The sequence below is a fragment of the Pinus tabuliformis genome, chromosome 2_2, assembly GCF_031772625.1.
Source record: "Pinus tabuliformis cultivar Carrire ecotype Pingquan chromosome 2_2, CPIR1, whole genome shotgun sequence".
In the NCBI taxonomy this organism is placed as follows: Eukaryota; Viridiplantae; Streptophyta; class Pinopsida; order Pinales; family Pinaceae; genus Pinus; species Pinus tabuliformis.
Genome location: NC_142300.1, coordinates 538,911,137 through 538,924,567, shown reverse-complemented (window position 1 = coordinate 538,924,567; position 13,431 = coordinate 538,911,137).

Genomic DNA, 13,431 nt, shown 5'->3' with positions numbered 1-13,431 from the left:
AAAATCCTTGTCCCCTATCAATCGCATTGAATTTCTATACGTGTTTGCATTCTCCTTGTTACCTGCATCCCGAGGTCTTTCTCGCTTCTTATCCCACTTTCCCTTAGTCTTGTCATTACCTATCCAACCTTGCTTAGGCTCCGCCTTACAATTATACTACTCATAATAATGTTTTAACTTCCCATTTACTTCCTCCAATGATAGAGCCTCATCATATTTAATCTTATCCTTAAATGTTATTGATAGTCCATTGATGAACCTTTGAACTTTTGCCTTCTCAACCTTGAGGTAAGGCACATACCTTAACAACTCCTGGAACTTAGTTGTATACTCCTTGTCTGTCATAGATCCACTTTTCAACTCATAGAACTTCTTAGTCTTATCGCCATAATATCACTCTCACAAATATTTCTTCTAGAAAAGGCTATTGAATTCATGCCAACTAAACTCCTATGTCCTGATGTCTACAACACGATTCACATCTTCCCACCAAATGTATGCTTTACCTTTGAGACTGAAAGTGACTATCTTGGCTTTCATATTTTTTTTATAATCATGCATCTCAAAGAACTTCTTCAGTCCAAGCAACCATGCCTCTACATCTTCTAGCTTCTTCAACTCTCCATTGAATGTAGGTGGCTTGGATTTCTTGAACTCATTTGGAAAATATCCCCTCTCACTCCTTTTGTAAGGATGATAACAATGATGACCATGATACATGTATGAACCAGAGCTAGAATCAAACTTATAGCCACCGCCTCTCCTATCTTGTGTATGCAAGAACCTATCATCTCTAACTGTGTCATCCATGTCTGACCTGTGCCCTCCATGAGAGCTACTACCATATGCCCCATTAGTCCTGTCCTCTTATCCATAACTAATCCGTGGTTGTCCCTATCTCCGCAAATCTGACAATCTCTGAAGGATCACTGCATTGACCTCTACTTGTTTCTCTTGTTCCTTAGCAAGTCTTTCCAGTGACTGAATGATCTTGTCACTATCCACCTTACAACTTCTTATCTCTACCTTTGAACTTCTCAAAGTATCTGCTATGTCAAGAGAGTACTCATCTTTGTGTTGCTGATCTGATCTATAAGAAGAGTCACGTGAATTATAATCCACCATTATGCTAATCATCTTTGATCTTCTTCTTTTGAATGCAAACATACCATGTCAGCTAAACCAAATATAAACAAATCAACATACCTCAGTGAAGTACAGGGGGGCTATCTTATCTGCAAAATTGATCGAGATTAGCATGATACATATATATACATAATCATATAAATATGTCGACATCACGCATGATAACACTAGCTGCATACAAAGACCTTATGCATGACAACCATAATCATGACGACACATGCATAACAACCACATAGACATTTGACATGCATGTATGAAAATCACTTTTACCCCAAGGTCTAGTGCTACAACCTCACTCTGATACCACCCTGTGGTATCAGATATCATCCAAAGAGAATGAAACCGATTCTGATACGACCTTGTGGTATTAGATATCACCCAAAGAGAACAGAACCTGCTTTGATACCACCATATAACACCCTGATGCAAATGATTTATGGGGGTCTATCATTTCAAGTTTTCTTATGGTCCTAATTGTAACAACCCTGGATTAAAAGGTCATATAATAAAAGTTAATAAAGGAAAAATAAGACCAAGGTCAAGGGACACTTATTCCAAGCTGAATATTGGGCAAAATATCCTAGTGGGCATCACTTGTTGTGTTTATGGATAAGAGGAAATTGGCAAAGGCAATGGAAAAGGCTTTGAAAACGAAAAGAGGCATTAATTGACATTTTATTTATGAAAATAAAGGCAATTAGGAGAAAATGGAGGTGAAAGGCCAGAGGTTGCATGTGAGGAGGAAATTGAAGGAAAATAATGGAAAATTGAAGAAATTAGAGGCATCAATAATAAAAAGACATCAGAGCTTCAGTTGATATTTTTTTGTCAGTACAATTTTGAAATTAATCTTAGAGAGGAGAAGAGCACCAAGAGGAGAAGGAAAGAAAGCAAGCAAAGGAACGACAAGGAAAGAAAGGATCAAGCAACTTTAGGAGGAATACTTGCAGGTAACAAGTTGCATGTATGATTTCCAATCTGGTTTTGACATGCATGGTATGTGCATGTTGGTATTTGGTTCTTTTGTTGTCATAGGCATGAATTTTGTTGGGTTTCGACAATGGACTTTAGCCTTGCCTTGCGATTTTTGGATAACCATGGTGTAATGAGACTTTTCTTGGTTTGAGATTTGGATTGCTAGAGCATTTTGGATCTAGGTGAGGTGGTCTCAAGAAAATTCCCAAAGGCCTAGGAATCCCTTGATCTATAGTGGTGGGATACACGGTAAAGTCGGAGGGTGGAGACATGAAAATTCCTCAAGGTATTGGAGAAGAAATTCTGAGGCATCCAAGCTCGGTTTGGTTTTGTGATATCGACACCGGTTTAGGTGAGATCACAATATGGTGAGGGTGGAGGTGGTTTAACCTTTGGATTCCCTTGTTTGTTTATGGATCAGTTTATCCCATGAGATCCCACATTCATGCTTGGAATATGGCATGAGAGTGATTAGCTGAAAGAAAGATTTGGTTAAGCTAATCTATGGTCGGAGGGTGGAGACATGAAAATTCCTCAAGGTATTGGAGAAGAAATTCTGAGGCATCCAAGGTCGGTTTGGTTTTGTGATATCGACACCGGTTTAGGTGAGATCACAATATGGTGAGGGTGGAGGTGGTTTAACCTTTGGAGTCCCTTGTTTGTTTATGGATCAGTTTATCCCATGAGATCCCACATTCATGCTTGGAATATGGCATGAGAGTGATTAGCTGAAAGAAAGATTTGGTTAAGCTAATCTATGGTCGGGTGGTATGTGGAAGTCCCGAACCTAGTTGGCTTTTGCCTATGTTTAATAAAAGCTAAGTTTCTCTTGTTTTTGATGAGTAAATGTACTTGTTATTATGTGGCTTTAATTGTTATTCTCTCATTGTTATTTATCTGGTTATATGTTGGTTATAAGCATGGTTATTTGAAAGCTCTTAGTCGTGGCTCTTTCCATGTTTTTACTTGTAACTGAATGAATAATGAATGAAAGACCTAATTTATGTTATGACAGCTAATGTGAGAAGGTAGTGGTCCTTCTTGTTAAACCTCAGACAAGTTTTCAACTCCTTATGTTTAGACTTGCATTCAAGACCTGTAGGTTGCATGTTTACCAAGTGTTTGATGGAATGTGAGTCCTAGTTGGGGAAGGTACAGTCAAGTCCTTGATCAAGTTTGTTATCAAAAACATTTTCTTCATGTATTTTATGAGTTCTAGGCAGTGATTGGGTCATGGCCCTAGAAAATAGCCTTAAAATCTCGCAGTCGTTGGCATATCACTGGAAGAAAAAGGCTATCGTCACACTCAGGCATGCTCATTAGTGCGACTGGAGGGCTATAGTCATTAGCATGCCTTGGAAAGGGAGTGGTCGAGGCTTTAGGTTAGTGAAAAAGAGAGCTATCTCATAGATTGGACTCTTGGAGGGGTTAGGTTGCTCCTGGAGGTCTTGTAGCGCCTAAGGGAATTCAACAAGGTCTCAAGTTGTTGACTCCATTTCCTTAAGGTCATATAGGAGGTTGAGTCTTATCATAGTGACCCTCAACTCATGTTTACCCTGGGTAAACTGACGAAAGTGGGTAAATGTGGGAGAAGGTAGTTACAGGGTGGTATCAGAGCATGTCACACTCTCTTTGGGTAAAGTTTGATGTTGTCAAGGTTATGGTTGTCATGCATGGGGTCATGCTATACATTCGGTATGGTCATGCATGATTTTGTTTTGTTGTTACGATGATGTGTTGATATGATTATATGGATATGATTATTATTATATATATATCACACTAATGTGGACTGATATTGTAGATGAGATAAGCCCACCTTGAACATCAATGAGGTATGGATTTGATTTTGGTATCTATTTGGTTTATATGACATGGTACACTTGTAGGAAGAAGAGACTCCAAGATGACAAGCAAAATGGTAGACTAAAGTTCGCGCGACTCTCCCTACAGATCAGTTGGGCAACAAGGAGAAGATTATGTCCTGATATAGAAGATACATTGAGGAGTTTAAGGGAAAAAATCAGAAGTTTCAAAGCAGACAATGACAGGTTGTGTTATGCTCTTGACCTGCGAGAAGATGCCAGAATACCAAATACGAAGAAATACAACCCAGAACACATAACAATATGAGAAAAAAAACAAGTATTTTATTATTCAAAGATGAAAGCAATGTTCACTTGCCTCTTCGAGGGGGCAACCTCCAACAGAGCAGATATCGATTACAAAATAAGACACGACGCTCCTAAATGGGGAGTCTCTATCCTTTATATAGGATTCATACATACAATACCATGGGTCAGTACCATGGTTCTCTCAATACCATCTATCTAGTACCATGGCTCGTTTGCAACTAACTATGGTCCCTTTCTTTAAATGTGGGTCAACCACTTACAACTATTAATATAGGCTTTATTGACTCTTTAATTAACTATAACTATGAATCGACCCTATTACATAAATAAAGGGGTTAGGGTTGGACCCTAACATACCCTCCCCCCATAAAAAATAGCCTTGTCCTCAAGGCTGAAGCTGTGGGAACTGCTGAAGAAGAGTGGTTGGTTCCCATGTCGCATCTTCTGGAGATGTGTCTTTCCACTTGATGAGGACTTCCTTGATTGTGCGGTCGCGCAGATGTCGTTCTCGCGTGTCGAGGACCTATTCAAGTTGGAGCCAGAGTGAACCTTCTTCATCCAATTCAGGTAGACTAGTTTGAATTCTGCGATTGTTCCCCACCACTTTCTTGAGGCATGATACATGGAAGACGGGATGAATTTTTGCAGTTGGTGGCAAGGCTAGCTTGTAGGCTACTTCTCCAATGCACTGAAGTATTTGAGAAGGTATGTATAATTTTGGAGCTAATTTCTGATAGCCCTTGTCTTTGAGTGATGTTTGCTTGTATGGTTGCAGCGTCAAGAATACCAGATCCCCTTCTTGAAATGTGCACTCTGAATGATGTTGGTATGACTGTTGCTTCATGCAATTCTGAGCTTGATGGAGATCATCTTTGAGACGAGCTAGCATGGTTGCACAGTTACGTAGGAGTTGATCCACTGCTTGCACCTTAGAGCATCTAGGGATATAAGAAGTAGGTGAAGGTGGGAGTTGACCATACACTGCTTCATATGGAGTCATCTTGGTGGTGGCATGATAGTTAGTATTATACCACCATTTAGTTAGAGGTAACCACTGTACCCATTGATGTTGCTTTTATGAAGTGAAGCACCTTAGGTAGGTCTCCAAACATTTGTTGACTGTGTCAGTTTGACCATCAGTTTGGGGATGATAGGAAGTACTTAGTTGGAGTTGGGTGCCTTGTAGCTTGAAAAGTTCTTGCCAAAAGTTACTGGTGAAGGTCGGGTCACGATTAGACACAATGGAAGTGGGCATGCCATGCAGTTTTAAGGTCTGGTCCATGAAAGCTTGAGCCACCAAAGTCGGGGAAAATGGGTGTGGTAGGGCGCAAAAATGAGCATATTTAGAAATTCTATCCACAACCACCATGATGGCTGACTTGTTTCTTGACTTCGGAAGACCAGTAATGAAATCCATAGAAACATCCATCCAGATTGAGGTAGGGATGGGTAATGGTTGTAAGGTGTCTGGGGGCTTGACCGTTTCTCCTTTGTAGCGTTGACACACATCACATTCAGCTCCAAAAGTAAGAATGCCAGTTTTCATGCATGTCCAAAAGAAGGAAAGACGAGTGCGAGCATAAGTCTTCTGAAAGCCTACATGGCCTACAGTGGGAGATGAGTGCAACTCTGCCAAAATGTGCATTTTGAGGGTGGATGTCGGCGATATCACTACTCTATCCTTGTAGCGAAGGATCTCATCCTTCCAAGAGTAGCCCACTGTAGAATCAGGATCTGCTCTCAAGTTATTAATGAGTTGGGAGAGAGAGGGATGTGAAAACCATTCCTTTCGGGCTTCTTCAATCCAATCTGGAATGGGAAGAGAGATTAATAGCAGGGTGCTTTCATCCTCAAATTGGTGTGATAAAGCATCCGCTACTACATTTTCGCCCCCTTTCTTGTAAATTATCTCATAATCATATCCCAACATTTTGGCCAACCATTTATTTTGCTGGGGCGAGGATAGACGTTGCTCCAAAAAATACTTGAGGCTTTGATGGTCTGTGTGGATTTGGAAACACTACCCCAATAAGTATGGTTGCTAGGTGTCTACTGCATGTAAGATGGCCATCATCTCCTTCTCATAGGTAGATTGTCCTAGATGTTTCCCACTTAGTTGTTGGCTGGTGAAAGCCAAGGGTCAACCTTCCTGCATTAAGACAACCCCAATACTAGTACTTGAAGCATCACATCCAATCACAAAAGATTTGGTGAAGTTGGGTAGTTCCAGTACGGGAGTGGAACACATGGCCTGTTTGAGAGCCATAAACGCCTGTTGTGATTCATCAGTCCAGAGGAATGAATTTTTCTTGAGAAGGTTAGTGAGGGGTCTAGCAATGCGACCATAATTGCGAACAAATTTGCGATAGTAGCCTGTGAGACCCAAGAATCCCCTCAAACTCTTCAAGGTCTTTGGTTGGGGCCAATCCTGCATTGCCTAGATCTTTTTGGGATCCACCTTGACACCTTCACGACCCACAATTTGGCCCAAATACTCGACTTCTTCCATGCCAAAAGAGAACTTGGACAATTTGACACATAATTTATGCTTCCGGAGCAGTTGCAAGAGCAGGTCTACATGTTGAATATGTTTTTCCTAGGTGAGGTTGTAGATGAGAATGTCATTAAAGAAAATGAGGACAAATTTTCTGAGATATGGTTTGAGCAGGTGATTCATGAGGCTCTGAAAAGTGGATGGGGCATTACAGAGACCAAATGGCATGACCAAGAATTCATAGTGGCTTTCATGAATTCGGAAAGCAGTCTTGGGAATGTCTACTTCTTTCATGCGTATTTGGTGATAGCCCGAGCGAAGATCTAGCTTAGTAAAGAATTGAGCACCATTTAGTTCATCGAGCAAATCATCAACAACTAGGATAGGGAATTTATCTTTGACCGTGAGCTTGTTGAGGGCCTTGAAGTTTGGACACATGCGCCATTCCCCATCTTTCTTGAGCATCATGACCACTGGTGATGAATAAGGACTGATGCTAGGACAAATGACACTGGCTTCCAGGAGTTCCTTGATGATTTTTTCAATTTCATTCTTTTGGGTGAAAGGATATCTATATGGGCGCACATTCAGCGGTTGTGCCCCTAGGACCAAAGTAATGCTATGATCATGTTCCCTTCTAGAGGGTGGAAGATCTTTAGGTTTGTCAAAGACTTGCTGGTGGTGGTTTAAGACCTGTTGCATCTCAGGATGAATATGAAGAGTAGTGGGCTCGATGGCCTGGATGGAATTAAATTGGGTGATAACTTCATGATGGCCCTTTTTCAACAACTTTTCCATTCGATGTGAGCTGATGATAGAAGGAGCACCTGCCTGGAGTCCATGGAGGGTATGCATGTGGTAATTATGCTTAAAACTCATATATAACTCCTAGAAATCCTTTGTGATTGGGTCTAGTGTGCGAAGCCATTCAGCACCCAAGACAATGTCACAACCACCCATGTTGATGGCAAACATGTGGGTCTTTAGGTAGTAATCTCCCATCTGAAGTTTGATATTTTCGTAGTGGCCTTCACATTTCATTGTCCCCCATCAACAATCTGGACCTGGAAATTAGAGACTGCCCTGACAAAACAATGAATAACTTCGGCGACTCACTGATGGATAAAGTTATGAGTGCTGCCACTATCAATCAATACTACTATAGGGTGATGTTTAATAAAACCTCTGATTTTGAGAGTTTGGGGCGCAGAAATGCCTTCCAAAGCATGTAGCGAGATAACTGGTTCTTCTGGTGTAGATGGGAGCTCATTGTCTTGCTGGGTGTCCTCATCTTCCTCCTCTGGTCCCTCAAGGGGTGGGGCTTCCTCAGATGAGTTGTGATCAGTAACATCAATTTGGAAGAATTTGGGTTCCTTGCATTTATGCCCCGGGGAGTATTTGTCATCACAGTAGTAACACAATCCTTGTTTTCTTCTTTCAGCCATTTCTGCAGGGGACACCTTTTGAACCTTAAGTGTTTGGGTAGTGCCCTAAGCTTGGGTGGGGCATCCCTTGGCTATGAAATTTGGATGAGGTGACTGGGCAGCTAAAGCACGTTCCACTTCGATAGCCTTTTTGCAAGCGTCCATCCATGTGGGTGGGTGGTGCATCCGGACATGGACTTGGATGGCTTCTTTGAGACCACTTATAAAACATTCCAAGTAGAATTCATCTCCGAGACCTTCTGTGCGGATGGCCAATGTCTCAAAGGCTGTAATGTGGTCTTTTACTATGCCTGTCTGTCAGAGCTTAGTAAGACAACCCAAAAAATTAGGTTCGTGGTCAAAGCGGTCACAAATGGATTTTGAGAACACCAGCCAAGTAATTTTCCTCGGATAGCATTTCCGATGCCACTGCCGCCATTACCATCTCTCTTGGTCCAAGTAAAGGCATTCCACACATATTTTAGTTTCATCATTTACGATATCATTCAGAGTGAAATATTGGTCCATTTGTGCTACCCATACTGCTGTATTAGAGCCATCAAATTTGTATATGTCCATCTTGGGTGGTCGAGGGTGGGAATGTTGGTGATTTCCATGGAAGTGAATATGATGGCTAGATTCACCTTCAAGGTCTTCATTAAACCCACCCCGACTTGCCCCTTGTGAATGTATCCATGAATTGATGCATCTGGTCCGCTAGGCTCTTGAAAGAAGCCAACTGTTTTTCAAGGCTCTTGAACTTCTCGTTGGCCATGGCTTGAGCTCTGGTTTCTACCATACATAGATCTTGGTCAATTGTCATCACTTTGAAAAAATTTGGGACCACCCAAAAATTGAAGCTGATAAGTGAATGGTACCACCTTGATCAGCTCGTCGTCCTGATTCTTATGGGCTAAGTCAGATTTTTTTTTTTTTTTTTTACTCCCTGCTTATCAATACTGCAGTGGCCAATTTCCAGAAAACTTAATCTTGCCCAATGTCTCGCGAGAATTGCCCTAGGGTATAGGAGCCACAAGCCTCCCTGCACAAATGGTCAGATCTGCCTGCGAAACCCTCAACTGTTGAATGTGAGTTGGACTGCGGCGGCGACAGAACCCTAGCTGCTAGATCTGAATGGTACTGTGGCGGTAGACCCTCAACTAGTGGATCTGATTGTTGCGGCGGCAACAGAACCCCAACTGCTAGATCTGATCTGGCAAAGAAGATAATGGGCGATCTTCAGAGAGACAAGGGAACTATGGTCTCAAGGAGCGTCAAGTGCTACAAATCGCAATATACATAAGGGTCCAACAGTAGTAGTCAGCCCAATCTTTCAGGGCACTAACTAAGGAGGATCAAGCGTACTACCCGACTACCTTATCGTACGCGCGAGTAATCTCCTCGAGTGTTGTTCTCGGTGTACTGTAGCAGCAAGACGGTCGATGGTTTATCTAAGGCGAGGTTTCAGATGAGCCTAGGGGGCTTCTGATATACCCAAAGGGTATGTGGAAGACAGTTCGTGCACGGTTATGTCTAATGCGCTACTACTCGAAGGGGTACCCACAGGGTTTACAAGGGAGTCCAACAAGCGTGACCACCTCTTGTATTTCCTGTGTGCATGCCTCCCCAAATCCGTAGGTTTATGCACTCAACGACAGATCCTGTGGTTTAAAGACGTTGGAACACGTCTCTAGCCTAAAAAAAAAATCTGCTAAAAATGGAGATACCACCGGCCCTGGAAAGCGCTCTGATACCACTTGTTATGCTCTTGACCTGTGAGAAGATGCCAGAATACCAAATATACGAAGAAATACAACCCAAAACACAGAACAAAATGAGAAAAACAACAAGTATTTTATTATTCAGAGATGAAAGCAATGTTCACTTGCCTCTTCGAGGGGGCAACCTCCAACAGAGCAGAGCTCGATTACAAAATAAGACACGATGCTCCTCAATGGGGAGTCTCTATCCTTTATATAGGATTCATACATGCAATACCATGGGTCAGTACCATGGTTCTCTCAATACCATCTATCTAATACCATGACCCGTTTGCAACTAATTGTGGTCCCTTTCTTTAAATGCGGGTCAACCACTTACAATTATTAATACGGGCTTTATTGACTCTTTAACTAACTATAACTATGACTCGACCCTATTACATAAATAAAGGGGTTAGGGTTGGACCCTAATAGGTTGGTTGAGGCTCATGAAATACTTGCAAGGGCTCAAGAGAAGTAGTTAAAGATTAATGCAACAATCTTTTGAGCTTGTCAAAGTTGCAGAAATAGGGATAGTTGAGAATCAGTCAAGAACATGAAGAGAAAACTAATGGAGCCTATGGTAGTAGGTATCGTTCCAGATACAGGTTGGATAGAGGGGACATAATTAGAGACGGCAGATCACTGGATACAACTGACAAGAGGATTGGTATGTATGGGCATCATTCTAGTTCCTCATCTATGAGACATCATCACAGTCATCACTGTCATCATCCTTATAGGAGGGGTGAGTATTTACCTGAGGAGTTCAAGAAAGTGAAGCCTCCTATATTTGATGGAGAGATGAAGAAGTCAGAAGATGCAGAGGCATGGTTGCTTAGGATGAAGAAATTCTTTAAATTGCACAAATATTTAGAGAACATGAAAGTCAAGATATCCACCTTCAATCTTATAAGGAAAGAAGACATCTGGTGGGAAGATGTGAAGAATGTTAAGGGAATTCAAGAAGATGAGTTGACTTGGGATGAGTTCAACAAACTCTTTAAAAGGAAGTACTTGTTGGAGAGGTACTATGATGACAAAGCTAAGGAATTTTATGAGCTACAGATGGGTTCTATGACAAATGATGAGTATACTATTAGGTTCTTAGAGCTATTGAGATATGCGCCAGTACTCAAGGATGGGAAGGCTAAGATTCAAAGGTTCACCAGTGGGTTGCCAACAACATATAGAGATCATATTGATTTTGATGAGCCTAGATCGCTAGAGGAAGCCATCCGGAAATTGAAGCATTGTTATGAGCATTCAAAGCGCAAAGTTGAGCCTAAACGTGACTTGAAGGGAAATGAGAAAGTTAAAGGGAAGTGGCAACTGAAACAGGGAAGACCTCAAGATCCAGGTGAGAAAGAAAATGTGGTTCCTTACAATAAGTTCAATACAATTGAGAAGGGGCATGGGTCGCAACCTAGGGAGCAATAAACTAGAGTTGGGTACAAAGTTGGCCTTCAGTACAACCTATCATCCACAGACAGATGGATGGATAGAGAGGGTCAACAAGTTACTAGAGGATATGCTGAGGATGTATGTGATGCATTAACCAAGGAGATGGGAGGAGTACCTTTCATTGGTTGAGTTTGCTTACAACAATGTTTATCAGGAGTCACTGAGGATGATTTTGTTTGAGGCATTATATGGGTGGAGTTGTAACACTCCCATCAACTAGAGTGATCTAGTGAACATGGTACTTATTGGACCGAACATGTTGGCAGACATGGAATAGGAAATGTAGGTTATAAAGAAGAATCTAAAGGCAACACAAGACAGGTAGAAGAGTTATGCAAACCAGCATAGGGCATTTAAGGAGTTTCAGGTTGGGGAGCATGTGTATTTGCGCATCAAGCCCAAGAAGAGCTCCTTGAGGATTAGATCATGTGACAAGTTGGCACCACGGTATTGTGGGCCTTTCGAGATCCTTAAAAGGATTGGACCAGTGGCCTACAAACTTGCACTGCCTCCGACAATGAAAGTCCATGATGTTTTCCATGTTTCATTGCTTAAAAGATATGTAAAGGATGTTGATCATGTTATTGATTGGTCTGTATTGCAGGTGGAACCAGAAGGAGAATTCCAGTCGGAACCTCAGTGCATATTGCAACGGAAACAACTCATGCTTTGAAACAGAGCAATCGAGCAAGTTAAAGTGCAGCGGAAGCACTTTGGGCTCGATGAACCTACATGGGAGATGGCTGATTAGATGCGAGCTATGTATCCTTCATTGTTTACTGGTTGAGGAAAAGCAGTTTTGGTATTTGTACATATTCATGTATGGTTTTTATTGTAAATACCGACATGAGGTGTGTTATAAAGCTCGAATAAGCGGTATGGTTTTCATGTTTGTCATGATGGTTTTTCCTTTGAGCACATTGTTCATTGTAAATACTGCAATGCGCTGGGTTATAAAGCTCCATGGGAAATATGTTTTGATTTCAGCGGTTTTGCTAGTTATAGGTGTCATAAAACACTAAGGACGGTATTCCCCTAAGGGGGAGGGGTATGTAACAACCCAAGGTTTAAATTTCATGTAATAAAAGTTAATAAAGGCAAAATAAGACCAAGGTTAAGGGACACTTATTCCAAGCTGAATGTTGGGAAAAATATCCTAGTGGGCATCACTTGTTGTGTTTATGGCTAAGGGGAAATTGACAAAAGTAATAGCAAAGGCAAAGAGGCATTAATTGAGATTTTATTTATGAAAATAAAGGAAATTAGGAGAAAAAGGAGGTGAAAGGTCACAGGTTGCATGTGAGGAGGAAATTTAAGGAAAATAATGGAAAATTGAAGAAATTAGAGGCATCAATAATAAAAAGACATCAGAGCATCAAAGTTTTTTATCAGTTCAATTTTGGAATTAGTCTCAGAAAGGAGAAGAGCAAAAAGAGGAGAAAGCAAGTAAGCAAGCAAAGGAAGGACAAGGAAATCAAGGATCAAGCTAGGAAAAGTTGGATCAAGCAGCTTCAACAGGAATACTTGTAGGTAACAAGTTGCATGTATGATTTCTTAGCTGGTTTTCACATGCATGGTGTGTGCATGTTGGTATTTGGTTCTTTTGTTGTCATTGGCATGGATTTTATAGGTTTCGACAGTGGATTTTAGCCTTGCCTTGCCATTTCCAGATAGCCATGGTGTGATGAGACTTTTCTCGATTTGAGCTTTGGATTGTTGGAGAATTTTGGATCCAGGTGAGGTGGTCTCAGGAAAATTCCAAAAGGCCTAGGAATCCCATGACCGGTAATGGCGGAATATACGGTAAAACCTGAGGGTGGAGATGGGAAAATTCCTCAAGGAATTGGAGAAGAAATTACGAGGCATCTAAGCTCGGTTTGGTTTTGTGATCTCACTATCGGTTTAGGTGAGATCATGGTGTGGTGAGGGTGGAGGTGGTTTAACCTTTGGATTCCCTTGTTTGTTTATGGATTGGTTTATCCCATGAGATCCCACATTCATGCTTGGAATATGGCACGAGGGTGATTGGATGA